General features: G+C 46.2%; 12 non-coding genes and 1 pseudogene across 12 annotated transcripts; all 13 read left to right on the top strand.

Moving 5' to 3' along the window:
• The first annotated feature begins 1,514 nt into the window (after nucleotides 1-1,514).
• Nucleotides 1,515-1,705, top strand: LOC130336021 (U2 spliceosomal RNA). The gene has a single exon (XR_008877523.1). It is a non-coding gene; the product is annotated as a U2 spliceosomal RNA (small nuclear RNA).
• Nucleotides 1,706-3,792: 2,087 nt separating this feature from the next.
• Nucleotides 3,793-3,952, top strand: LOC130336000 (U2 spliceosomal RNA; annotated as a pseudogene).
• A 698-nt stretch (nucleotides 3,953-4,650) lies between these two features.
• On the top strand, nucleotides 4,651-4,848 carry LOC130335997 (U2 spliceosomal RNA). The gene has a single exon (XR_008877506.1). It is a non-coding gene; the product is annotated as a U2 spliceosomal RNA (small nuclear RNA).
• Nucleotides 4,849-6,935: 2,087 nt separating this feature from the next.
• LOC130336020 (U2 spliceosomal RNA) lies at nucleotides 6,936-7,126 on the top strand. The gene has a single exon (XR_008877522.1). It is a non-coding gene; the product is annotated as a U2 spliceosomal RNA (small nuclear RNA).
• A 2,082-nt stretch (nucleotides 7,127-9,208) lies between these two features.
• LOC130336019 (U2 spliceosomal RNA) lies at nucleotides 9,209-9,399 on the top strand. Its single transcript, XR_008877521.1, has one exon. It is a non-coding gene; the product is annotated as a U2 spliceosomal RNA (small nuclear RNA).
• A 2,091-nt stretch (nucleotides 9,400-11,490) lies between these two features.
• On the top strand, nucleotides 11,491-11,681 carry LOC130336018 (U2 spliceosomal RNA). The gene has a single exon (XR_008877520.1). It is a non-coding gene; the product is annotated as a U2 spliceosomal RNA (small nuclear RNA).
• Nucleotides 11,682-13,768: 2,087 nt separating this feature from the next.
• Nucleotides 13,769-13,959, top strand: LOC130335990 (U2 spliceosomal RNA). The gene has a single exon (XR_008877501.1). It is a non-coding gene; the product is annotated as a U2 spliceosomal RNA (small nuclear RNA).
• Nucleotides 13,960-16,041: 2,082 nt separating this feature from the next.
• On the top strand, nucleotides 16,042-16,232 carry LOC130335989 (U2 spliceosomal RNA). Its single transcript, XR_008877500.1, has one exon. It is a non-coding gene; the product is annotated as a U2 spliceosomal RNA (small nuclear RNA).
• A 2,089-nt stretch (nucleotides 16,233-18,321) lies between these two features.
• LOC130335988 (U2 spliceosomal RNA) lies at nucleotides 18,322-18,512 on the top strand. Its single transcript, XR_008877499.1, has one exon. It is a non-coding gene; the product is annotated as a U2 spliceosomal RNA (small nuclear RNA).
• A 2,088-nt stretch (nucleotides 18,513-20,600) lies between these two features.
• LOC130336017 (U2 spliceosomal RNA) lies at nucleotides 20,601-20,791 on the top strand. The gene has a single exon (XR_008877519.1). It is a non-coding gene; the product is annotated as a U2 spliceosomal RNA (small nuclear RNA).
• A 2,074-nt stretch (nucleotides 20,792-22,865) lies between these two features.
• On the top strand, nucleotides 22,866-23,056 carry LOC130336016 (U2 spliceosomal RNA). The gene has a single exon (XR_008877518.1). It is a non-coding gene; the product is annotated as a U2 spliceosomal RNA (small nuclear RNA).
• A 2,084-nt stretch (nucleotides 23,057-25,140) lies between these two features.
• LOC130336014 (U2 spliceosomal RNA) lies at nucleotides 25,141-25,331 on the top strand. Its single transcript, XR_008877517.1, has one exon. It is a non-coding gene; the product is annotated as a U2 spliceosomal RNA (small nuclear RNA).
• A 2,086-nt stretch (nucleotides 25,332-27,417) lies between these two features.
• LOC130336013 (U2 spliceosomal RNA) lies at nucleotides 27,418-27,608 on the top strand. The gene has a single exon (XR_008877516.1). It is a non-coding gene; the product is annotated as a U2 spliceosomal RNA (small nuclear RNA).
• The last annotated feature ends 23 nt before the right edge of the window (nucleotides 27,609-27,631 follow it).

Genomic DNA, 27,631 nt, shown 5'->3' with positions numbered 1-27,631 from the left:
TTGCACTAATGGATTGGTCATCAGCTGGCTGTCTATGTCCCGCATCAATATAGACCAAAGTACAGAGGGTTAGGCTATGCTATTGTGCACCTACCTGATGCATCAGAAGGTGCGAGGCCCTTGCTAAATTCTGTGCACAGACTTTGAGATCTATGCTTTAGACTGTATCTAAACCTGCTCCAACATGGACTGACATTCTGGCCTACTTTCAGCCGATGCGACTTGTCTGTCGCTGAACAGTCGCTTTTTATGTATTCAGCACCTATGTATAATGTTGTAAAAATGCTCTAGAAGCTAAAGTCGCAGAAATGTCACACATATTTGGCCTGCAACTTTCTGTGCGACAAATTCAGACAGGAAAAATCAGTATAAATCCTTAGAAAATTATCCCCCAGTGTCTCCATCTGCTGGCGGTATTGAATAAGCATTGCTGCACTGATGGGGTATGCATTAGACGAAAAAAAAGAAGAAAAAGAAGAATAATACGCCCAGAAAAGAGGCGAAAAGGAGAAAAACGTAAAAAAACGTGAAAAAAAAGTAAGAGGAAGAGAAGGGAAAAAAAGGTGGAAATGGGTTTAAAAGTGATTTCGGCGGAGAAATATATATATATATATATATATATATATATATATATATATATATGCGCACACACACACATAGATATAAACGTATTCTCCGTTGAGATATTGCAGCCGCTGCTGTGTCCAGGCCCAGGAGCCTTAGCACTGTGCTGTGATGTCACTCAATACCACTGACATCACTAGGTGTAAACAACATCTCTCCTTTGCTGTGTATGTGACTATGGAGCTGTTTGGTGATGTCGTCTATTACGGCCTTCATAGAAGCAACAGGAGATTGTTGCATCCATCTTGAACCCTCAGAACTACAGTGCTATGATGTCACTCACTTCCACAGGCCTTGCAGAGTGTAAACAACAACAACCCAGCTTTGTTGTGTATGTAACCAAAGGGATTTGTGATGTCACCTAGAACCTTCACAGCAGCGACAGCTTTATGAGGAGCATCAGCACTGCTCTGCCTGAGCAGAACCATCACCGCCATAGGTTGTCAAATAACCCGGATTTAACCCACACAGGTAAGTCCAATGGGGTGCAGGCATGTCCTCTATGCTTACAGCTTCCCGTGGGTGTTGGTTTGATACCGTTTGGGGACAGCCAAGGAGGCATCTGCAGGCAACAAAGGTAGGTGTGTGCTTGTGTGTGTGTTTCCTATGCAGATCCTAAGCCCAGTGTCACATGCAAGTAGGAGGAGTAAGAAGGGTTCCTGGCAAATCCGGGTTATGGATTGCATTTAAAAAGGCCCCGTGGGAGTGCAATGGGCCCCTGTCTTGCTGCTTAGCAATAATGGTATGGGTTTAGGTTCTGCTGTGTGTACTGGTGGTTGACTGCCCCCCAGCCCAGAGTGTGCATGGAAAATTGTCTGGCAGCCTCCCTGACAGCAAGCAGTGATAGTGCCCATGAAGGGGACCTTGTTGGGCCCGCCCCTTTCACGGTTATCGCTTCTCGGCCTTTTGGCTAAGATCAAGTGTAGTATCTGTTCTTATCAGTTTAATATCTGATACGTCCCCTATCTGGGGACCATATATTAAATGGATTTTTGAGAACGGGGGCCGATTTCGAAGCTTGCTTCCGTCGCCCTATGCATTGACCCGATATGGCAGTATCTTCGGGTACAGTGCACCACCCCCTTACAGGGTTAAAAAGAAAGATTCCTACTTTCATTGCTACCTGCTTGCTGGCTAGCCAGCTAGCCAGCCCTGTGGGCCTTGCTGCTGCTGCAGCCAAAAAACAAAAGGTGGTGCTGCTGCTGCTTCTGCTGCTTCTGCTTCTGCTTGTGTCTGGCCCCTGTTGGAGCGTCCAGGCACAGGACTTCTGCTGCTGCTGACTAAATGGCCTCCTTAATTGGATCATTTGAGTAGCCAGCACACCTGTGCAGGTAGGGCATGACATGATAGGCAGCTGCCTTGATAGCGGGTGGGTGCTGAATGTTCCTAATTGACAAAATAAGATTAATGCTTATGAAGAAATATAAAATCTCATCCCTTCCCCAATATCGCGCCACACCCCTACCCCTTAATTCCCTGGTTGAACTTGATGGACATATGTCTTTTTTCGACCGTACTAACTATGTAACTATGTAACATAACATGGGGGGGGGGGGTCTCCTGGCTGTTCACACAGGTGTGTCATTGCTGTACATTGACCATGCATTGCTTCTGTGGTATTGCAAAGGCAAAGACAAATGCTTCCAGCCATCCATTGCACTAATGGATTGGTCATCAGCTGGCTGTCTATGTCCCGCATCAATATAGACCAAAGTACAGAGGGTTAGGCTATGCTATTGTGCACCTACCTGATGCATCAGAAGGTGCGAGGCCCTTGCTAAATTCTGTGCACAGACTTTGAGATCTATGCTTTAGACTGTATCTAAACCTGCTCCAACATGGACTGACATTCTGGCCTACTTTCAGCCGATGCGACTTGTCTGTCGCTGAACAGTCGCTTTTTATGTATTCAGCACCTATGTATAATGTTGTAAAAATGCTCTAGAAGCTAAAGTCGCAGAAATGTCACACATATTTGGCCTGCAACTTTCTGTGCGACAAATTCAGACAGGAAAAATCAGTATAAATCCTTAGAAAATTATCCCCCAGTGTCTCCATCTGCTGGCGGTATTGAATAAGCATTGCTGCACTGATGGGGTATGCATTAGACGAAAAAAAAGAAGAAAAAGAAGAATAATACGCCCAGAAAAGAGGCGAAAAGGAGAAAAACGTAAAAAAAAACGTGAAAAAAAAGTAAGAGGAAGAGAAGGGAAAAAAAGGTGGAAATGGGTTTAAAAGTGATTTCGGCGGAGAAATATATATATATATATATATATATATATATATATATATATATGCGCACACACACACATAGATATAAACGTATTCTCCGTTGAGATATTGCAGCCGCTGCTGTGTCCAGGCCCAGGAGCCTTAGCACTGTGCTGTGATGTCACTCAATACCACTGACATCACTAGGTGTAAACAACATCTCTCCTTTGCTGTGTATGTGACTATGGAGCTGTTTGGTGATGTCGTCTATTATGGCCTTCATAGAAGCAACAGGAGATTGTTGCATCCATCTTGAACCCTCAGAACTACAGTGCTATGATGTCACTCACTTCCACAGGCCTTGCAGAGTGTAAACAACAACAACCCAGCTTTGTTGTGTATGTAACCATAGGGATTTGTGATGTCACCTAGAACCTTCACAGCAGCGACAGCTTTATGAGGAGCATCAGCACTGCTCTGCCTGAGCAGAACCATCACCGCCATAGGTTGTCAAATAACCCGGATTTAACCCACACAGGTAAGTCCAATGGGGTGCAGGCATGTCCTCTATGCTTACAGCTTCCCGTGGGTGTTGGTTTGATACCGTTTGGGGACAGCCAAGGAGGCATCTGCAGGCAACAAAGGTAGGTGTGTGCTTGTGTGTGTGTTTCCTATGCAGATCCTAAGCCCAGTGTCACATGCAAGTAGGAGGAGTAAGAAGGGTTCCTGGCAAATCCGGGTTATGGATTGCATTTAAAAAGGCCCCGTGGGAGTGCAATGGGCCCCTGTCTTGCTGCTTAGCAATAATGGTATGGGTTTAGGTTCTGCTGTGTGTACTGGTGGTTGACTGCCCCCCAGCCCAGAGTGTGCATGGAAAATTGTCTGGCAGCCTCCCTGACAGCAAGCAGTGATAGTGCCCATGAAGGGGACCTTGTTGGGCCCGCCCCTTTCACGGTTATCGCTTCTCGGCCTTTTGGCTAAGATCAAGTGTAGTATCTGTTCTTATCAGTTTTCATGCTGGTGGGGATGGGTGCTGCATGGAGGATGCAGGTGTACCAGGGCTTTCCGGGGCTGGTTCTGAGGAATCAGCTCGACGGCTGCCCCGATGTGACCTGTTCCCTCCGGGTCTCGCCATGAGGCTGAGAGGGTCTAGAGCCGAGGTACTTTTGTGCCTCGGGGAGTGGTGACCCCGAGGTGCCGAAACTCACTGGGAGAATAGACTCACTGAGTTGAAGCACGGGCACCATAATCTCTTCACCTTGTGGCACTCACCTCTTGATTCCCGGCCTTTTGGCTAGGATCAGAGAAATTTTTATAGATCCGGCCGGATGTCCGGGCAGTATATCTGCACACATTCACTTATTTATTTCTTTTTTTGTCTCACTGTGTCACTTTTTGCGTGTTGTGTGTTCACAGGATTTGTCAGGATGCGGTAGCCCTTCTGGGTGTCCCTCCTGGCGGTCTAGGGGAGGTGTGTGTGGCCATTAGGTTCCGCACCTCCCTGCAAACACCCCGGGTACTCCTGCTTTGGCAGGGTACCTACCGTAATCGGCTCTGCGGGCAGATACCTTGGCTAACGCCAAGGGGGATGCCGGGAGCATTTGTGGTCCCCTAGTAGCTTCGGCGAAAAGGGACATCGAACCTGGAACCTCGCAGGTACCTTTTGGTCCGGAGGCGAAGGGTAAGGTTTGTTGGGGGGCCTCTCTCCTATCGGAGAAGGGCTTGCGATAGACCGCATCCTTTGTGCACGTTTTTTTTTTTAGTGTAACACGTTTGCACTTTTTCTTGCACTTTGGGTGAATCGAAAGCACGTTCCTCGGCTTTAGATAAAAAAAAAAAAAAAAAAAAAAAAAAAAAAAATCTGTTCTTATCAGTTTAATATCTGATACGTCCCCTATCTGGGGACCATATATTAAATGGATTTTTGAGAACGGGGGCCGATTTCGAAGCTTGCTTCCGTCGCCCTATGCATTGACCCGATATGGCAGTATCTTCGGGTACAGTGCACCACCCCCTTACAGGGTTAAAAAGAAAGATTCCTACTTTCATTGCTACCTGCTTGCTGGCTAGCCAGCTAGCCAGCCCTGTGGGCCTTGCTGCTGCTGCAGCCAAAAAACAAAAGGTGGTGCTGCTGCTGCTTCTGCTGCTTCTGCTTCTGCTTGTGTCTGGCCCCTGTTGGAGCGTCCAGGCACAGGACTTCTGCTGCTGCTGACTAAATGGCCTCCTTAATTGGATCATTTGAGTAGCCAGCACACCTGTGCAGGTAGGGCATGACATGATAGGCAGCTGCCTTGATAGCGGGTGGGTGCTGAATGTTCCTAATTGACAAAATAAGATTAATGCTTATGAAGAAATATAAAATCTCATCCCTTCCCCAATATCGCGCCACACCCCTACCCCTTAATTCCCTGGTTGAACTTGATGGACATATGTCTTTTTTCGACCGTACTAACTATGTAACTATGTAACATAACATGGGGGGGGGGGGTCTCCTGGCTGTTCACACAGGTGTGTCATTGCTGTACATTGACCATGCATTGCTTCTGTGGTATTGCAAAGGCAAAGACAAATGCTTCCAGCCATCCATTGCACTAATGGATTGGTCATCAGCTGGCTGTCTATGTCCCGCATCAATATAGACCAAAGTACAGAGGGTTAGGCTATGCTATTGTGCACCTACCTGATGCATCAGAAGGTGCGAGGCCCTTGCTAAATTCTGTGCACAGACTTTGAGATCTATGCTTTAGACTGTATCTAAACCTGCTCCAACATGGACTGACATTCTGGCCTACTTTCAGCCGATGCGACTTGTCTGTCGCTGAACAGTCGCTTTTTATGTATTCAGCACCTATGTATAATGTTGTAAAAATGCTCTAGAAGCTAAAGTCGCAGAAATGTCACACATATTTGGCCTGCAACTTTCTGTGCGACAAATTCAGACAGGAAAAATCAGTATAAATCCTTAGAAAATTATCCCCCAGTGTCTCCATCTGCTGGCGGTATTGAATAAGCATTGCTGCACTGATGGGGTATGCATTAGACGAAAAAAAAGAAGAAAAAGAAGAATAATACGCCCAGAAAAGAGGCGAAAAGGAGAAAAACGTAAAAAAACGTGAAAAAAAAGTAAGAGGAAGAGAAGGGAAAAAAAGGTGGAAATGGGTTTAAAAGTGATTTCGGCGGAGAAATATATATATATATACATATATATATATATATATATATATATATGCGCACACACACACATAGATATAAACGTATTCTCCGTTGAGATATTGCAACCGCTGCTGTGTCCAGGCCCAGGAGCCTTAGCACTGTGCTGTGATGTCACTCAATACCACTGACATCACTAGGTGTAAACAACATCTCTCCTTTGCTGTGTATGTGACTATGGAGCTGTTTGGTGATGTCGTCTATTACGGCCTTCATAGAAGCAACAGGAGATTGTTGCATCCATCTTGAACCCTCAGAACTACAGTGCTATGATGTCACTCACTTCCACAGGCCTTGCAGAGTGTAAACAACAACAACCCAGCTTTGTTGTGTTTGTAACCATAGGGATTTGTGATGTCACCTAGAACCTTCACAGCAGCGACAGCTTTATGAGGAGCATCAGCACTGCTCTGCCTGAGCAGAACCATCACCGCCATAGGTTGTCAAATAACCCGGATTTAACCCACACAGGTAAGTCCAATGGGGTGCAGGCATGTCCTCTATGCTTACAGCTTCCCGTGGGTGTTGGTTTGATACCGTTTGGGGACAGCCAAGGAGGCATCTGCAGGCAACAAAGGTAGGTGTGTGCTTGTGTGTGTGTTTCCTATGCAGATCCTAAGCCCAGTGTCACATGCAAGTAGGAGGAGTAAGAAGGGTTCCTGGCAAATCCGGGTTATGGATTGCATTTAAAAAGGCCCCGTGGGAGTGCAATGGGCCCCTGTCTTGCTGCTTAGCAATAATGGTATGGGTTTAGGTTCTGCTGTGTGTACTGGTGGTTGACTGCCCCCCAGCCCAGAGTGTGCATGGAAAATTGTCTGGCAGCCTCCCTGACAGCAAGCAGTGATAGTGCCCATGAAGGGGACCTTGTTGGGCCCGCCCCTTTCACGGTTATCGCTTCTCGGCCTTTTGGCTAAGATCAAGTGTAGTATCTGTTCTTATCAGTTTAATATCTGATACGTCCCCTATCTGGGGACCATATATTAAATGGATTTTTGAGAACGGGGGCCGATTTCGAAGCTTGCTTCCGTCGCCCTATGCATTGACCCGATATGGCAGTATCTTCGGGTACAGTGCACCACCCCCTTACAGGGTTAAAAAGAAAGATTCCTACTTTCATTGCTACCTGCTTGCTGGCTAGCCAGCTAGCCAGCCCTGTGGGCCTTGCTGCTGCTGCAGCCAAAAAACAAAAGGTGGTGCTGCTGCTGCTTCTGCTGCTTCTGCTTCTGCTTGTGTCTGGCCCCTGTTGGAGCGTCCAGGCACAGGACTTCTGCTGCTGCTGACTAAATGGCCTCCTTAATTGGATCATTTGAGTAGCCAGCACACCTGTGCAGGTAGGGCATGACATGATAGGCAGCTGCCTTGATAGCGGGTGGGTGCTGAATGTTCCTAATTGACAAAATAAGATTAATGCTTATGAAGAAATATAAAATCTCATCCCTTCCCCAATATCGCGCCACACCCCTACCCCTTAATTCCCTGGTTGAACTTGATGGACATATGTCTTTTTTCGACCGTACTAACTATGTAACTATGTAACATAACATGGGGGGGGGGGGGTCTCCTGGCTGTTCACACAGGTGTGTCATTGCTGTACATTGACCATGCATTGCTTCTGTGGTATTGCAAAGGCAAAGACAAATGCTTCCAGCCATCCATTGCACTAATGGATTGGTCATCAGCTGGCTGTCTATGTCCCGCATCAATATAGACCAAAGTACAGAGGGTTAGGCTATGCTATTGTGCACCTACCTGATGCATCAGAAGGTGCGAGGCCCTTGCTAAATTCTGTGCACAGACTTTGAGATCTATGCTTTAGACTGTATCTAAACCTGCTCCAACATGGACTGACATTCTGGCCTACTTTCAGCCGATGCGACTTGTCTGTCGCTGAACAGTCGCTTTTTATGTATTCAGCACCTATGTATAATGTTGTAAAAATGCTCTAGAAGCTAAAGTCGCAGAAATGTCACACATATTTGGCCTGCAACTTTCTGTGCGACAAATTCAGACAGGAAAAATCAGTATAAATCCTTAGAAAATTATCCCCCAGTGTCTCCATCTGCTGGCGGTATTGAATAAGCATTGCTGCACTGATGGGGTATGCATTAGACGAAAAAAAAGAAGAAAAAGAAGAATAATACGCCCAGAAAAGAGGCGAAAAGGAGAAAAACGTAAAAAAACGTGAAAAAAAAGTAAGAGGAAGAGAAGGGAAAAAAAGGTGGAAATGGGTTTAAAAGTGATTTCGGCGGAGAAATATATATATATATATATATATATATATATATATATATGCGCACACACACACATAGATATAAACGTATTCTCCGTTGAGATATTGCAGCCGCTGCTGTGTCCAGGCCCAGGAGCCTTAGCACTGTGCTGTGATGTCACTCAATACCACTGACATCACTAGGTGTAAACAACATCTCTCCTTTGCTGTGTATGTGACTATGGAGCTGTTTGGTGATGTCGTCTATTACGGCCTTCATAGAAGCAACAGGAGATTGTTGCATCCATCTTGAACCCTCAGAACTACAGTGCTATGATGTCACTCACTTCCACAGGCCTTGCAGAGTGTAAACAACAACAACCCAGCTTTGTTGTGTATGTAACCATAGGGATTTGTGATGTCACCTAGAACCTTCACAGCAGCGACAGCTTTATGAGGAGCATCAGCACTGCTCTGCCTGAGCAGAACCATCACCGCCATAGGTTGTCAAATAACCCGGATTTAACCCACACAGGTAAGTCCAATGGGGTGCAGGCATGTCCTCTATGCTTACAGCTTCCCGTGGGTGTTGGTTTGATACCGTTTGGGGACAGCCAAGGAGGCATCTGCAGGCAACAAAGGTAGGTGTGTGCTTGTGTGTGTGTTTCCTATGCAGATCCTAAGCCCAGTGTCACATGCAAGTAGGAGGAGTAAGAAGGGTTCCTGGCAAATCCGGGTTATGGATTGCATTTAAAAAGGCCCCGTGGGAGTGCAATGGGCCCCTGTCTTGCTGCTTAGCAATAATGGTATGGGTTTAGGTTCTGCTGTGTGTACTGGTGGTTGACTGCCCCCCAGCCCAGAGTGTGCATGGAAAATTGTCTGGCAGCCTCCCTGACAGCAAGCAGTGATAGTGCCCATGAAGGGGACCTTGTTGGGCCCGCCCCTTTCACGGTTATCGCTTCTCGGCCTTTTGGCTAAGATCAAGTGTAGTATCTGTTCTTATCAGTTTAATATCTGATACGTCCCCTATCTGGGGACCATATATTAAATGGATTTTTGAGAACGGGGGCCGATTTCGAAGCTTGCTTCCGTCGCCCTATGCATTGACCCGATATGGCAGTATCTTCGGGTACAGTGCACCACCCCCTTACAGGGTTAAAAAGAAAGATTCCTACTTTCATTGCTACCTGCTTGCTGGCTAGCCAGCTAGCCAGCCCTGTGGGCCTTGCTGCTGCTGCAGCCAAAAAACAAAAGGTGGTGCTGCTGCTGTTTCTGCTGCTTCTGCTTCTGCTTGTGTCTGGCCCCTGTTGGAGCGTCCAGGCACAGGACTTCTGCTGCTGCTGACTAAATGGCCTCCTTAATTGGATCATTTGAGTAGCCAGCACACCTGTGCAGGTAGGGCATGACATGATAGGCAGCTGCCTTGATAGCGGGTGGGTGCTGAATGTTCCTAATTGACAAAATAAGATTAATGCTTATGAAGAAATATAAAATCTCATCCCTTCCCCAATATCGCGCCACACCCCTACCCCTTAATTCCCTGGTTGAACTTGATGGACATATGTCTTTTTTCGACCGTACTAACTATGTAACTATGTAACATAACATGGGGGGGGGGGTCTCCTGGCTGTTCACACAGGTGTGTCATTGCTGTACATTGACCATGCATTGCTTCTGTGGTATTGCAAAGGCAAAGACAAATGCTTCCAGCCATCCATTGCACTAATGGATTGGTCATCAGCTGGCTGTCTATGTCCCGCATCAATATAGACCAAAGTACAGAGGGTTAGGCTATGCTATTGTGCACCTACCTGATGCATCAGAAGGTGCGAGGCCCTTGCTAAATTCTGTGCACAGACTTTGAGATCTATGCTTTAGACTGTATCTAAACCTGCTCCAACATGGACTGACATTCTGGCCTACTTTCAGCCGATGCGACTTGTCTGTCGCTGAACAGTCGCTTTTTATGTATTCAGCACCTATGTATAATGTTGTAAAAATGCTCTAGAAGCTAAAGTCGCAGAAATGTCACACATATTTGGCCTGCAACTTTCTGTGCGACAAATTCAGACAGGAAAAATCAGTATAAATCCTTAGAAAATTATCCCCCAGTGTCTCCATCTGCTGGCGGTATTGAATAAGCATTGCTGCACTGATGGGGTATGCATTAGACGAAAAAAAAAGAAGAAAAAGAAGAATAATACGCCCAGAAAAGAGGCGAAAAGGAGAAAAACGTAAAAAAACGTGAAAAAAAAGTAAGAGGAAGAGAAGGGAAAAAAAGGTGGAAATGGGTTTAAAAGTGATTTCGGCGGAGAAATATATATATATATATATATATATATATATATATATATATATATATATGCGCACACACACACATAGATATAAACGTATTCTCCGTTGAGATATTGCAGCCGCTGCTGTGTCCAGGCCCAGGAGCCTTAGCACTGTGCTGTGATGTCACTCAATACCACTGACATCACTAGGTGTAAACAACATCTCTCCTTTGCTGTGTATGTGACTATGGAGCTGTTTGGTGATGTCGTCTATTACGGCCTTCATAGAAGCAACAGGAGATTGTTGCATCCATCTTGAACCCTCAGAACTACAGTGCTATGATGTCACTCACTTCCACAGGCCTTGCAGAGTGTAAACAACAACAACCCAGCTTTGTTGTGTATGTAACCATAGGGATTTGTGATGTCACCTAGAACCTTCACAGCAGCGACAGCTTTATGAGGAGCATCAGCACTGCTCTGCCTGAGCAGAACCATCACCGCCATAGGTTGTCAAATAACCCGGATTTAACCCACACAGGTAAGTCCAATGGGGTGCAGGCATGTCCTCTATGCTTACAGCTTCCCGTGGGTGTTGGTTTGATACCGTTTGGGGACAGCCAAGGAGGCATCTGCAGGCAACAAAGGTAGGTGTGTGCTTGTGTGTGTGTTTCCTATGCAGATCCTAAGCCCAGTGTCACATGCAAGTAGGAGGAGTAAGAAGGGTTCCTGGCAAATCCGGGTTATGGATTGCATTTAAAAAGGCCCCGTGGGAGTGCAATGGGCCCCTGTCTTGCTGCTTAGCAATAATGGTATGGGTTTAGGTTCTGCTGTGTGTACTGGTGGTTGACTGCCCCCCAGCCCAGAGTGTGCATGGAAAATTGTCTGGCAGCCTCCCTGACAGCAAGCAGTGATAGTGCCCATGAAGGGGACCTTGTTGGGCCCGCCCCTTTCACGGTTATCGCTTCTCGGCCTTTTGGCTAAGATCAAGTGTAGTATCTGTTCTTATCAGTTTAATATCTGATACGTCCCCTATCTGGGGACCATATATTAAATGGATTTTTGAGAACGGGGGCCGATTTCGAAGCTTGCTTCCGTCGCCCTATGCATTGACCCGATATGGCAGTATCTTCGGGTACAGTGCACCACCCCCTTACAGGGTTAAAAAGAAAGATTCCTACTTTCATTGCTACCTGCTTGCTGGCTAGCCAGCTAGCCAGCCCTGTGGGCCTTGCTGCTGCTGCAGCCAAAAAACAAAAGGTGGTGCTGCTGCTGCTTCTGCTGCTTCTGCTTCTGCTTGTGTCTGGCCCCTGTTGGAGCGTCCAGGCACAGGACTTCTGCTGCTGCTGACTAAATGGCCTCCTTAATTGGATCATTTGAGTAGCCAGCACACCTGTGCAGGTAGGGCATGACATGATAGGCAGCTGCCTTGATAGCGGGTGGGTGCTGAATGTTCCTAATTGACAAAATAAGATTAATGCTTATGAAGAAATATAAAATCTCATCCCTTCCCCAATATCGCGCCACACCCCTACCCCTTAATTCCCTGGTTGAACTTGATGGACATATGTCTTTTTTCGACCGTACTAACTATGTAACTATGTAACATAACATGGGGGGGGGGTCTCCTGGCTGTTCACACAGGTGTGTCATTGCTGTACATTGACCATGCATTGCTTCTGTGGTATTGCAAAGGCAAAGACAAATGCTTCCAGCCATCCATTGCACTAATGGATTGGTCATCAGCTGGCTGTCTATGTCCCGCATCAATATAGACCAAAGTACAGAGGGTTAGGCTATGCTATTGTGCACCTACCTGATGCATCAGAAGGTGCGAGGCCCTTGCTAAATTCTGTGCACAGACTTTGAGATCTATGCTTTAGACTGTATCTAAACCTGCTCCAACATGGACTGACATTCTGGCCTACTTTCAGCCGATGCGACTTGTCTGTCGCTGAACAGTCGCTTTTTATGTATTCAGCACCTATGTATAATGTTGTAAAAATGCTCTAGAAGCTAAAGTCGCAGAAATGTCACACATATTTGGCCTGCAACTTTCTGTGCGACAAATTCAGACAGGAAAAATCAGTATAAATCCTTAGAAAATTATCCCCCAGTGTCTCCATCTGCTGGCGGTATTGAATAAGCATTGCTGCACTGATGGGGTATGCATTAGACGAAAAAAAAGAAGAAAAAGAAGAATAATACGCCCAGAAAAGAGGCGAAAAGGAGAAAAACGTAAAAAAACGTGAAAAAAAAGTAAGAGGAAGAGAAGGGAAAAAAAGGTGGAAATGGGTTTAAAAGTGATTTCGGCGGAGAAATATATATATATATATATATATATATATATATATATATATATATATGCGCACACACACACATAGATATAAACGTATTCTCCGTTGAGATATTGCAGCCGCTGCTGTGTCCAGGCCCAGGAGCCTTAGCACTGTGCTGTGATGTCACTCAATACCACTGACATCACTAGGTGTAAACAACATCTCTCCTTTGCTGTGTATGTGACTATGGAGCTGTTTGGTGATGTCGTCTATTACGGCCTTCATAGAAGCAACAGGAGATTGTTGCATCCATCTTGAACCCTCAGAACTACAGTGCTATGATGTCACTCACTTCCACAGGCCTTGCAGAGTGTAAACAACAACAACCCAGCTTTGTTGTGTATGTAACCATAGGGATTTGTGATGTCACCTAGAACCTTCACAGCAGCGACAGCTTTATGAGGAGCATCAGCACTGCTCTGCCTGAGCAGAACCATCACCGCCATAGGTTGTCAAATAACCCGGATTTAACCCACACAGGTAAGTCCAATGGGGTGCAGGCATGTCCTCTATGCTTACAGCTTCCCGTGGGTGTTGGTTTGATACCGTTTGGGGACAGCCAAGGAGGCATCTGCAGGCAACAAAGGTAGGTGTGTGCTTGTGTGTGTGTTTCCTATGCAGATCCTAAGCCCAGTGTCACATGCAAGTAGGAGGAGTAAGAAGGGTTCCTGGCAAATCCGGGTTATGGATTGCATTTAAAAAGGCCCCGTGGGAGTGCAATGGGCCCCTGTCTTGCTGCTTAGCAATAATGGTATGGGTTTAGGTTCTGCTGTGTGTACTGGTGGTTGACTGCCCCCCAGCCCAGAGTGTGCATGGAAAATTGTCTGGCAGCCTCCCTGACAGCAAGCAGTGATAGTGCCCATGAAGGGGACCTTGTTGGGCCCGCCCCTTTCACGGTTATCGCTTCTCGGCCTTTTGGCTAAGATCAAGTGTAGTATCTGTTCTTATCAGTTCAATATCTGATACGTCCCCTATCTGGGGACCATATATTAAATGGATTTTTGAGAACGGGGGCCGATTTCGAAGCTTGCTTCCGTCGCCCTATGCATTGACCCGATATGGCAGTATCTTCGGGTACAGTGCACCACCCCCTTACAGGGTTAAAAAGAAAGATTCCTACTTTCATTGCTACCTGCTTGCTGGCTAGCCAGCTAGCCAGCCCTGTGGGCCTTGCTGCTGCTGCAGCCAAAAAACAAAAGGTGGTGCTGCTGCTGCTTCTGCTGCTTCTGCTTCTGCTTGTGTCTGGCCCCTGTTGGAGCGTCCAGGCACAGGACTTCTGCTGCTGCTGACTAAATGGCCTCCTTAATTGGATCATTTGAGTAGCCAGCACACCTGTGCAGGTAGGGCATGACATGATAGGCAGCTGCCTTGATAGCGGGTGGGTGCTGAATGTTCCTAATTGACAAAATAAGATTAATGCTTATGAAGAAATATAAAATCTCATCCCTTCCCCAATATCGCGCCACACCCCTACCCCTTAATTCCCTGGTTGAACTTGATGGACATATGTCTTTTTTCGACCGTACTAACTATGTAACTATGTAACATAACATGGGGGGGTCTCCTGGCTGTTCACACAGGTGTGTCATTGCTGTACATTGACCATGCATTGCTTCTGTGGTATTGCAAAGGCAAAGACAAATGCTTCCAGCCATCCATTGCACTAATGGATTGGTCATCAGCTGGCTGTCTATGTCCCGCATCAATATAGACCAAAGTACAGAGGGTTAGGCTATGCTATTGTGCACCTACCTGATGCATCAGAAGGTGCGAGGCCCTTGCTAAATTCTGTGCACAGACTTTGAGATCTATGCTTTAGACTGTATCTAAACCTGCTCCAACATGGACTGACATTCTGGCCTACTTTCAGCCGATGCGACTTGTCTGTCGCTGAACAGTCGCTTTTTATGTATTCAGCACCTATGTATAATGTTGTAAAAATGCTCTAGAAGCTAAAGTCGCAGAAATGTCACACATATTTGGCCTGCAACTTTCTGTGCGACAAATTCAGACAGGAAAAATCAGTATAAATCCTTAGAAAATTATCCCCCAGTGTCTCCATCTGCTGGCGGTATTGAATAAGCATTGCTGCACTGATGGGGTATGCATTAGACGAAAAAAAAGAAGAAAAAGAAGAATAATACGCCCAGAAAAGAGGCGAAAAGGAGAAAAACGTAAAAAAACGTGAAAAAAAAGTAAGAGGAAGAGAAGGGAAAAAAAGGTGGAAATGGGTTTAAAAGTGATTTCGGCGGAGAAATATATATATATATATATATATATATATATATATATATATATATGCGCACACACACACATAGATATAAACGTATTCTCCGTTGAGATATTGCAGCCGCTGCTGTGTCCAGGCCCAGGAGCCTTAGCACTGTGCTGTGATGTCACTCAATACCACTGACATCACTAGGTGTAAACAACATCTCTCCTTTGCTGTGTATGTGACTATGGAGCTGTTTGGTGATGTCGTCTATTACGGCCTTCATAGAAGCAACAGGAGATTGTTGCATCCATCTTGAACCCTCAGAACTACAGTGCTATGATGTCACTCACTTCCACAGGCCTTGCAGAGTGTAAACAACAACAACCCAGCTTTGTTGTGTATGTAACCATAGGGATTTGTGATGTCACCTAGAACCTTCACAGCAGCGACAGCTTTATGAGGAGCATCAGCACTGCTCTGCCTGAGCAGAACCATCACCGCCATAGGTTGTCAAATAACCCGGATTTAACCCACACAGGTAAGTCCAATGGGGTGCAGGCATGTCCTCTATGCTTACAGCTTCCCGTGGGTGTTGGTTTGATACCGTTTGGGGACAGCCAAGGAGGCATCTGCAGGCAACAAAGGTAGGTGTGTGCTTGTGTGTGTGTTTCCTATGCAGATCCTAAGCCCAGTGTCACATGCAAGTAGGAGGAGTAAGAAGGGTTCCTGGCAAATCCGGGTTATGGATTGCATTTAAAAAGGCCCCGTGGGAGTGCAATGGGCCCCTGTCTTGCTGCTTAGCAATAATGGTATGGGTTTAGGTTCTGCTGTGTGTACTGGTGGTTGACTGCCCCCCAGCCCAGAGTGTGCATGGAAAATTGTCTGGCAGCCTCCCTGACAGCAAGCAGTGATAGTGCCCATGAAGGGGACCTTGTTGGGCCCGCCCCTTTCACGGTTATCGCTTCTCGGCCTTTTGGCTAAGATCAAGTGTAGTATCTGTTCTTATCAGTTCAATATCTGATACGTCCCCTATCTGGGGACCATATATTAAATGGATTTTTGAGAACGGGGGCCGATTTCGAAGCTTGCTTCCGTCGCCCTATGCATTGACCCGATATGGCAGTATCTTCGGGTACAGTGCACCACCCCCTTACAGGGTTAAAAAGAAAGATTCCTACTTTCATTGCTACCTGCTTGCTGGCTAGCCAGCTAGCCAGCCCTGTGGGCCTTGCTGCTGCTGCAGCCAAAAAACAAAAGGTGGTGCTGCTGCTGCTTCTGCTGCTTCTGCTTCTGCTTGTGTCTGGCCCCTGTTGGAGCGTCCAGGCACAGGACTTCTGCTGCTGCTGACTAAATGGCCTCCTTAATTGGATCATTTGAGTAGCCAGCACACCTGTGCAGGTAGGGCATGACATGATAGGCAGCTGCCTTGATAGCGGGTGGGTGCTGAATGTTCCTAATTGACAAAATAAGATTAATGCTTATGAAGAAATATAAAATCTCATCCCTTCCCCAATATCGCGCCACACCCCTACCCCTTAATTCCCTGGTTGAACTTGATGGACATATGTCTTTTTTCGACCGTACTAACTATGTAACTATGTAACATAACATGGGGGGGGGGGGTCTCCTGGCTGTTCACACAGGTGAGTCATTGCTGTACATTGACCATGCATTGCTTCTGTGGTATTGCAAAGGCAAAGACAAATGCTTCCAGCCATCCATTGCACTAATGGATTGGTCATCAGCTGGCTGTCTATGTCCCGCATCAATATAGACCAAAGTACAGAGGGTTAGGCTATGCTATTGTGCACCTACCTGATGCATCAGAAGGTGCGAGGCCCTTGCTAAATTCTGTGCACAGACTTTGAGATCTATGCTTTAGACTGTATCTAAACCTGCTCCAACATGGACTGACATTCTGGCCTACTTTCAGCCGATGCGACTTGTCTGTCGCTGAACAGTCGCTTTTTATGTATTCAGCACCTATGTATAATGTTGTAAAAATGCTCTAGAAGCTAAAGTCGCAGAAATGTCACACATATTTGGCCTGCAACTTTCTGTGCGACAAATTCAGACAGGAAAAATCAGTATAAATCCTTAGAAAATTATCCCCCAGTGTCTCCATCTGCTGGCGGTATTGAATAAGCATTGCTGCACTGATGGGGTATGCATTAGACGAAAAAAAAGAAGAAAAAGAAGAATAATACGCCCAGAAAAGAGGCGAAAAGGAGAAAAACGTAAAAAAACGTGAAAAAAAAGTAAGAGGAAGAGAAGGGAAAAAAAGGTGGAAATGGGTTTAAAAGTGATTTCGGCGGAGAAATATATATATATATATATATATATATATATATATATATATATATATGCGCACACACACACATAGATATAAACGTATTCTCCGTTGAGATATTGCAGCCGCTGCTGTGTCCAGGCCCAGGAGCCTTAGCACTGTGCTGTGATGTCACTCAATACCACTGACATCACTAGGTGTAAACAACATCTCTCCTTTGCTGTGTATGTGACTATGGAGCTGTTTGGTGATGTCGTCTATTACGGCCTTCATAGAAGCAACAGGAGATTGTTGCATCCATCTTGAACCCTCAGAACTACAGTGCTATGATGTCACTCACTTCCACAGGCCTTGCAGAGTGTAAACAACAACAACCCAGCTTTGTTGTGTATGTAACCATAGGGATTTGTGATGTCACCTAGAACCTTCACAGCAGCGACAGCTTTATGAGGAGCATCAGCACTGCTCTGCCTGAGCAGAACCATCACCGCCATAGGTTGTCAAATAACCCGGATTTAACCCACACAGGTAAGTCCAATGGGGTGCAGGCATGTCCTCTATGCTTACAGCTTCCCGTGGGTGTTGGTTTGATACCGTTTGGGGACAGCCAAGGAGGCATCTGCAGGCAACAAAGGTAGGTGTGTGCTTGTGTGTGTGTTTCCTATGCAGATCCTAAGCCCAGTGTCACATGCAAGTAGGAGGAGTAAGAAGGGTTCCTGGCAAATCCGGGTTATGGATTGCATTTAAAAAGGCCCCGTGGGAGTGCAATGGGCCCCTGTCTTGCTGCTTAGCAATAATGGTATGGGTTTAGGTTCTGCTGTGTGTACTGGTGGTTGACTGCCCCCCAGCCCAGAGTGTGCATGGAAAATTGTCTGGCAGCCTCCCTGACAGCAAGCAGTGATAGTGCCCATGAAGGGGACCTTGTTGGGCCCGCCCCTTTCACGGTTATCGCTTCTCGGCCTTTTGGCTAAGATCAAGTGTAGTATCTGTTCTTATCAGTTCAATATCTGATACGTCCCCTATCTGGGGACCATATATTAAATGGATTTTTGAGAACGGGGGCCGATTTCGAAGCTTGCTTCCGTCGCCCTATGCATTGACCCGATATGGCAGTATCTTCGGGTACAGTGCACCACCCCCTTACAGGGTTAAAAAGAAAGATTCCTACTTTCATTGCTACCTGCTTGCTGGCTAGCCAGCTAGCCAGCCCTGTGGGCCTTGCTGCTGCTGCAGCCAAAAAACAAAAGGTGGTGCTGCTGCTGCTTCTGCTGCTTCTGCTTCTGCTTGTGTCTGGCCCCTGTTGGAGCGTCCAGGCACAGGACTTCTGCTGCTGCTGACTAAATGGCCTCCTTAATTGGATCATTTGAGTAGCCAGCACACCTGTGCAGGTAGGGCATGACATGATAGGCAGCTGCCTTGATAGCGGGTGGGTGCTGAATGTTCCTAATTGACAAAATAAGATTAATGCTTATGAAGAAATATAAAATCTCATCCCTTCCCCAATATCGCGCCACACCCCTACCCCTTAATTCCCTGGTTGAACTTGATGGACATATGTCTTTTTTCGACCGTACTAACTATGTAACTATGTAACATAACATGGGGGGGGGGGTCTCCTGGCTGTTCACACAGGTGTGTCATTGCTGTACATTGACCATGCATTGCTTCTGTGGTATTGCAAAGGCAAAGACAAATGCTTCCAGCCATCCATTGCACTAATGGATTGGTCATCAGCTGGCTGTCTATGTCCCGCATCAATATAGACCAAAGTACAGAGGGTTAGGCTATGCTATTGTGCACCTACCTGATGCATCAGAAGGTGCGAGGCCCTTGCTAAATTCTGTGCACAGACTTTGAGATCTATGCTTTAGACTGTATCTAAACCTGCTCCAACATGGACTGACATTCTGGCCTACTTTCAGCCGATGCGACTTGTCTGTCGCTGAACAGTCGCTTTTTATGTATTCAGCACCTATGTATAATGTTGTAAAAATGCTCTAGAAGCTAAAGTCGCAGAAATGTCACACATATTTGGCCTGCAACTTTCTGTGCGACAAATTCAGACAGGAAAAATCAGTATAAATCCTTAGAAAATTATCCCCCAGTGTCTCCATCTGCTGGCGGTATTGAATAAGCATTGCTGCACTGATGGGGTATGCATTAGACGAAAAAAAAGAAGAAAAAGAAGAATAATACGCCCAGAAAAGAGGCGAAAAGGAGAAAAACGTAAAAAAACGTGAAAAAAAAGTAAGAGGAAGAGAAGGGAAAAAAAGGTGGAAATGGGTTTAAAAGTGATTTCGGCGGAGAAATATATATATATATATATATATATATATATATATATATATATATATGCGCACACACACACATAGATATAAACGTATTCTCCGTTGAGATATTGCAGCCGCTGCTGTGTCCAGGCCCAGGAGCCTTAGCACTGTGCTGTGATGTCACTCAATACCACTGACATCACTAGGTGTAAACAACATCTCTCCTTTGCTGTGTATGTGACTATGGAGCTGTTTGGTGATGTCGTCTATTACGGCCTTCATAGAAGCAACAGGAGATTGTTGCATCCATCTTGAACCCTCAGAACTACAGTGCTATGATGTCACTCACTTCCACAGGCCTTGCAGAGTGTAAACAACAACAACCCAGCTTTGTTGTGTATGTAACCATAGGGATTTGTGATGTCACCTAGAACCTTCACAGCAGCGACAGCTTTATGAGGAGCATCAGCACTGCTCTGCCTGAGCAGAACCATCACCGCCATAGGTTGTCAAATAACCCGGATTTAACCCACACAGGTAAGTCCAATGGGGTGCAGGCATGTCCTCTATGCTTACAGCTTCCCGTGGGTGTTGGTTTGATACCGTTTGGGGACAGCCAAGGAGGCATCTGCAGGCAACAAAGGTAGGTGTGTGCTTGTGTGTGTGTTTCCTATGCAGATCCTAAGCCCAGTGTCACATGCAAGTAGGAGGAGTAAGAAGGGTTCCTGGCAAATCCGGGTTATGGATTGCATTTAAAAAGGCCCCGTGGGAGTGCAATGGGCCCCTGTCTTGCTGCTTAGCAATAATGGTATGGGTTTAGGTTCTGCTGTGTGTACTGGTGGTTGACTGCCCCCCAGCCCAGAGTGTGCATGGAAAATTGTCTGGCAGCCTCCCTGACAGCAAGCAGTGATAGTGCCCATGAAGGGGACCTTGTTGGGCCCGCCCCTTTCACGGTTATCGCTTCTCGGCCTTTTGGCTAAGATCAAGTGTAGTATCTGTTCTTATCAGTTTAATATCTGATACGTCCCCTATCTGGGGACCATATATTAAATGGATTTTTGAGAACGGGGGCCGATTTCGAAGCTTGCTTCCGTCGCCCTATGCATTGACCCGATATGGCAGTATCTTCGGGTACAGTGCACCACCCCCTTACAGGGTTAAAAAGAAAGATTCCTACTTTCATTGCTACCTGCTTGCTGGCTAGCCAGCTAGCCAGCCCTGTGGGCCTTGCTGCTGCTGCAGCCAAAAAACAAAAGGTGGTGCTGCTTCTGCTGCTTCTGCTTCTGCTTGTGTCTGGCCCCTGTTGGAGCGTCCAGGCACAGGACTTCTGCTGCTGCTGACTAAATGGCCTCCTTAATTGGATCATTTGAGTAGCCAGCACACCTGTGCAGGTAGGGCATGACATGATAGGCAGCTGCCTTGATAGCGGGTGGGTGCTGAATGTTCCTAATTGACAAAATAAGATTAATGCTTATGAAGAAATATAAAATCTCATCCCTTCCCCAATATCGCGCCACACCCCTACCCCTTAATTCCCTGGTTGAACTTGATGGACATATGTCTTTTTTCGACCGTACTAACTATGTAACTATGTAACATAACATGGGGGGGGGGGTCTCCTGGCTGTTCACACAGGTGTGTCATTGCTGTACATTGACCATGCATTGCTTCTGTGGTATTGCAAAGGCAAAGACAAATGCTTCCAGCCATCCATTGCACTAATGGATTGGTCATCAGCTGGCTGTCTATGTCCCGCATCAATATAGACCAAAGTACAGAGGGTTAGGCTATGCTATTGTGCACCTACCTGATGCATCAGAAGGTGCGAGGCCCTTGCTAAATTCTGTGCACAGACTTTGAGATCTATGCTTTAGACTGTATCTAAACCTGCTCCAACATGGACTGACATTCTGGCCTACTTTCAGCCGATGCGACTTGTCTGTCGCTGAACAGTCGCTTTTTATGTATTCAGCACCTATGTATAATGTTGTAAAAATGCTCTAGAAGCTAAAGTCGCAGAAATGTCACACATATTTGGCCTGCAACTTTCTGTGCGACAAATTCAGACAGGAAAAATCAGTATAAATCCTTAGAAAATTATCCCCCAGTGTCTCCATCTGCTGGCGGTATTGAATAAGCATTGCTGCACTGATGGGGTATGCATTAGACGAAAAAAAAGAAGAAAAAGAAGAATAATACGCCCAGAAAAGAGGCGAAAAGGAGAAAAACGTAAAAAAACGTGAAAAAAAAGTAAGAGGAAGAGAAGGGAAAAAAAGGTGGAAATGGGTTTAAAAGTGATTTCGGCGGAGAAATATATATATATATATATATATATATATATATATATATGCGCACACACACACATAGATATAAACGTATTCTCCGTTGAGATATTGCAGCCGCTGCTGTGTCCAGGCCCAGGAGCCTTAGCACTGTGCTGTGATGTCACTCAATACCACTGACATCACTAGGTGTAAACAACATCTCTCCTTTGCTGTGTATGTGACTATGGAGCTGTTTGGTGATGTCGTCTATTACGGCCTTCATAGAAGCAACAGGAGATTGTTGCATCCATCTTGAACCCTCAGAACTACAGTGCTATGATGTCACTCACTTCCACAGGCCTTGCAGAGTGTAAACAACAACAACCCAGCTTTGTTGTGTATGTAACCAAAGGGATTTGTGATGTCACCTAGAACCTTCACAGCAGCGACAGCTTTATGAGGAGCATCGGCACTGCTCTGCCTGAGCAGAACCATCACCGCCATAGGTTGTCAAATAACCCGGATTTAACCCACACAGGTAAGTCCAATGGGGTGCAGGCATGTCCTCTATGCTTACAGCTTCCCGTGGGTGTTGGTTTGATACCGTTTGGGGACAGCCAAGGAGGCATCTGCAGGCAACAAAGGTAGGTGTGTGCTTGTGTGTGTGTTTCCTATGCAGATCCTAAGCCCAGTGTCACATGCAAGTAGGAGGAGTAAGAAGGGTTCCTGGCAAATCCGGGTTATGGATTGCATTTAAAAAGGCCCCGTGGGAGTGCAATGGGCCCCTGTCTTGCTGCTTAGCAATAATGGTATGGGTTTAGGTTCTGCTGTGTGTACTGGTGGTTGACTGCCCCCCAGCCCAGAGTGTGCATGGAAAATTGTCTGGCAGCCTCCCTGACAGCAAGCAGTGATAGTGCCCATGAAGGGGACCTTGTTGGGCCCGCCCCTTTCACGGTTATCGCTTCTCGGCCTTTTGGCTAAGATCAAGTGTAGTATCTGTTCTTATCAGTTTAATATCTGATACGTCCCCTATCTGGGGACCATATATTAAATGGATTTTTGAGAACGGGGGCCGATTTCGAAGCTTGCTTCCGTCGCCCTATGCATTGACCCGATATGGCAGTATCTTCGGGTACAGTGCACCACCCCCTTACAGGGTTAAAAAGAAAGATTCCTACTTTCATTGCTACCTGCTTGCTGGCTAGCCAGCTAGCCAGCCCTGTGGGCCTTGCTGCTGCTGCAGCCAAAAAACAAAAGGTGGTGCTGCTGCTGCTTCTGCTGCTTCTGCTTCTGCTTGTGTCTGGCCCCTGTTGGAGCGTCCAGGCACAGGACTTCTGCTGCTGCTGACTAAATGGCCTCCTTAATTGGATCATTTGAGTAGCCAGCACACCTGTGCAGGTAGGGCATGACATGATAGGCAGCTGCCTTGATAGCGGGTGGGTGCTGAATGTTCCTAATTGACAAAATAAGATTAATGCTTATGAAGAAATATAAAATCTCATCCCTTCCCCAATATCGCGCCACACCCCTACCCCTTAATTCCCTGGTTGAACTTGATGGACATATGTCTTTTTTCGACCGTACTAACTATGTAACTATGTAACATAACATGGGGGGGGGGGTCTCCTGGCTGTTCACACAGGTGTGTCATTGCTGTACATTGACCATGCATTGCTTCTGTGGTATTGCAAAGGCAAAGACAAATGCTTCCAGCCATCCATTGCACTAATGGATTGGTCATCAGCTGGCTGTCTATGTCCCGCATCAATATAGACCAAAGTACAGAGGGTTAGGCTATGCTATTGTGCACCTACCTGATGCATCAGAAGGTGCGAGGCCCTTGCTAAATTCTGTGCACAGACTTTGAGATCTATGCTTTAGACTGTATCTAAACCTGCTCCAACATGGACTGACATTCTGGCCTACTTTCAGCCGATGCGACTTGTCTGTCGCTGAACAGTCGCTTTTTATGTATTCAGCACCTATGTATAATGTTGTAAAAATGCTCTAGAAGCTAAAGTCGCAGAAATGTCACACATATTTGGCCTGCAACTTTCTGTGCGACAAATTCAGACAGGAAAAATCAGTATAAATCCTTAGAAAATTATCCCCCAGTGTCTCCATCTGCTGGCGGTATTGAATAAGCATTGCTGCACTGATGGGGTATGCATTAGACGAAAAAAAAGAAGAAAAAGAAGAATAATACGCCCAGAAAAGAGGCGAAAAGGAGAAAAACGTAAAAAAACGTGAAAAAAAAGTAAGAGGAAGAGAAGGGAAAAAAAGGTGGAAATGGGTTTAAAAGTGATTTCGGCGGAGAAATATATATATATATATATATATATATATATATATATATATATGCGCACACACACACATAGATATAAACGTATTCTCCGTTGAGATATTGCAGCCGCTGCTGTGTCCAGGCCCAGGAGCCTTAGCACTGTGCTGTGATGTCACTCAATACCACTGACATCACTAGGTGTAAACAACATCTCTCCTTTGCTGTGTATGTGACTATGGAGCTGTTTGGTGATGTCGTCTATTACGGCCTTCATAGAAGCAACAGGAGATTGTTGCATCCATCTTGAACCCTCAGAACTACAGTGCTATGATGTCACTCACTTCCACAGGCCTTGCAGAGTGTAAACAACAACAACCCAGCTTTGTTGTGTATGTAACCATAGGGATTTGTGATGTCACCTAGAACCTTCACAGCAGCGACAGCTTTATGAGGAGCATCAGCACTGCTCTGCCTGAGCAGAACCATCACCGCCATAGGTTGTCAAATAACCCGGATTTAACCCACACAGGTAAGTCCAATGGGGTGCAGGCATGTCCTCTATGCTTACAGCTTCCCGTGGGTGTTGGTTTGATACCGTTTGGGGACAGCCAAGGAGGCATCTGCAGGCAACAAAGGTAGGTGTGTGCTTGTGTGTGTGTTTCCTATGCAGATCCTAAGCCCAGTGTCACATGCAAGTAGGAGGAGTAAGAAGGGTTCCTGGCAAATCCGGGTTATGGATTGCATTTAAAAAGGCCCCGTGGGAGTGCAATGGGCCCCTGTCTTGCTGCTTAGCAATAATGGTATGGGTTTAGGTTCTGCTGTGTGTACTGGTGGTTGACTGCCCCCCAGCCCAGAGTGTGCATGGAAAATTGTCTGGCAGCCTCCCTGACAGCAAGCAGTGATAGTGCCCATGAAGGGGACCTTGTTGGGCCCGCCCCTTTCACGGTTATCGCTTCTCGGCCTTTTGGCTAAGATCAAGTGTAGTATCTGTTCTTATCAGTTTAATATCTGATACGTCCCCTATCTGGGGACCATATATTAAATGGATTTTTGAGAACGGGGGCCGATTTCGAAGCTTGCTTCCGTCGCCCTATGCATTGACCCGATATGGCAGTATCTTCGGGTACAGTGCACCACCCCCTTACAGGGTTAAAAAGAAAGATTCCTACTTTCATTGCTACCTGCTTGCTGGCTAGCCAGCTAGCCAGCCCTGTGGGCCTTGCTGCTGCTGCAGCCAAAAAACAAAAGGTGGTGCTGCTGCTGCTTCTGCTGCTTCTGCTTCTGCTTGTGTCTGGCCCCTGTTGGAGCGTCCAGGCACAGGACTTCTGCTGCTGCTGACTAAATGGCCTCCTTAATTGGATCATTTGAGTAGCCAGCACACCTGTGCAGGTAGGGCATGACATGATAGGCAGCTGCCTTGATAGCGGGTGGGTGCTGAATGTTCCTAATTGACAAAATAAGATTAATGCTTATGAAGAAATATAAAATCTCATCCCTTCCCCAATATCGCGCCACACCCCTACCCCTTAATTCCCTGGTTGAACTTGATGGACATATGTCTTTTTTCGACCGTACTAACTATGTAACTATGTAACATAACATGGGGGGGGGGGTCTCCTGGCTGTTCACACAGGTGTGTCATTGCTGTACATTGACCATGCATTGCTTCTGTGGTATTGCAAAGGCAAAGACAAATGCTTCCAGCCATCCATTGCACTAATGGATTGGTCATCAGCTGGCTGTCTATGTCCCGCATCAATATAGACCAAAGTACAGAGGGTTAGGCTATGCTATTGTGCACCTACCTGATGCATCAGAAGGTGCGAGGCCCTTGCTAAATTCTGTGCACAGACTTTGAGATCTATGCTTTAGACTGTATCTAAACCTGCTCCAACATGGACTGACATTCTGGCCTACTTTCAGCCGATGCGACTTGTCTGTCGCTGAACAGTCGCTTTTTATGTATTCAGCACCTATGTATAATGTTGTAAAAATGCTCTAGAAGCTAAAGTCGCAGAAATGTCACACATATTTGGCCTGCAACTTTCTGTGCGACAAATTCAGACAGGAAAAATCAGTATAAATCCTTAGAAAATTATCCCCCAGTGTCTCCATCTGCTGGCGGTATTGAATAAGCATTGCTGCACTGATGGGGTATGCATTAGACGAAAAAAAAGAAGAAAAAGAAGAATAATACGCCCAGAAAAGAGGCGAAAAGGAGAAAAACGTAAAAAAACGTGAAAAAAAAGTAAGAGGAAGAGAAGGGAAAAAAAGGTGGAAATGGGTTTAAAAGTGATTTCGGCGGAGAAATATATATATATATATATATATATATATATATATATATATATATGCGCACACACACACATAGATATAAACGTATTCTCCGTTGAGATATTGCAGCCGCTGCTGTGTCCAGGCCCAGGAGCCTTAGCACTGTGCTGTGATGTCACTCAATACCACTGACATCACTAGGTGTAAACAACATCTCTCCTTTGCTGTGTATGTGACTATGGAGCTGTTTGGTGATGTCGTCTATTACGGCCTTCATAGAAGCAACAGGAGATTGTTGCATCCATCTTGAACCCTCAGAACTACAGTGCTATGATGTCACTCACTTCCACAGGCCTTGCAGAGTGTAAACAACAACAACCCAGCTTTGTTGTGTATGTAACCATAGGGATTTGTGATGTCACCTAGAACCTTCACAGCAGCGACAGCTTTATGAGGAGCATCAGCACTGCTCTGCCTGAGCAGAACCATCACCGCCATAGGTTGTCAAATAACCCGGATTTAACCCACACAGGTAAGTCCAATGGGGTGCAGGCATGTCCTCTATGCTTACAGCTTCCCGTGGGTGTTGGTTTGATACCGTTTGGGGACAGCCAAGGAGGCATCTGCAGGCAACAAAGGTAGGTGTGTGCTTGTGTGTGTGTTTCCTATGCAGATCCTAAGCCCAGTGTCACATGCAAGTAGGAGGAGTAAGAAGGGTTCCTGGCAAATCCGGGTTATGGATTGCATTTAAAAAGGCCCCGTGGGAGTGCAATGGGCCCCTGTCTTGCTGCTTAGCAATAATGGTATGGGTTTAGGTTCTGCTGTGTGTACTGGTGGTTGACTGCCCCCCAGCCCAGAGTGTGCATGGAAAATTGTCTGGCAGCCTCCCTGACAGCAAGCAGTGATAGTGCCCATGAAGGGGACCTTGTTGGGCCCGCCCCTTTCACGGTTATCGCTTCTCGGCCTTTTGGCTAAGATCAAGTGTAGTATCTGTTCTTATCAGTTTAATATCTGATACGTCCCCTATCTGGGGACCATATATTAAATGGATTTTTGAGAACGGGGGCCGATTTCGAAGCTTGCTTCCGTCGCCCTATGCATTGACCCGATATGGCAGTATCTTCGGGTACAGTGCACCACCCCCTTACAGGGTTAAAAAGAAAGA

This window comes from Hyla sarda, unplaced genomic scaffold (genome assembly GCF_029499605.1).
Source record: "Hyla sarda isolate aHylSar1 unplaced genomic scaffold, aHylSar1.hap1 scaffold_465, whole genome shotgun sequence".
NCBI classification, from domain to species: Eukaryota; Metazoa; Chordata; class Amphibia; order Anura; family Hylidae; genus Hyla; species Hyla sarda.
Note: the sequence above shows the minus strand (reverse complement) of the source record. Positions and strands in the feature narration are given on the sequence as shown.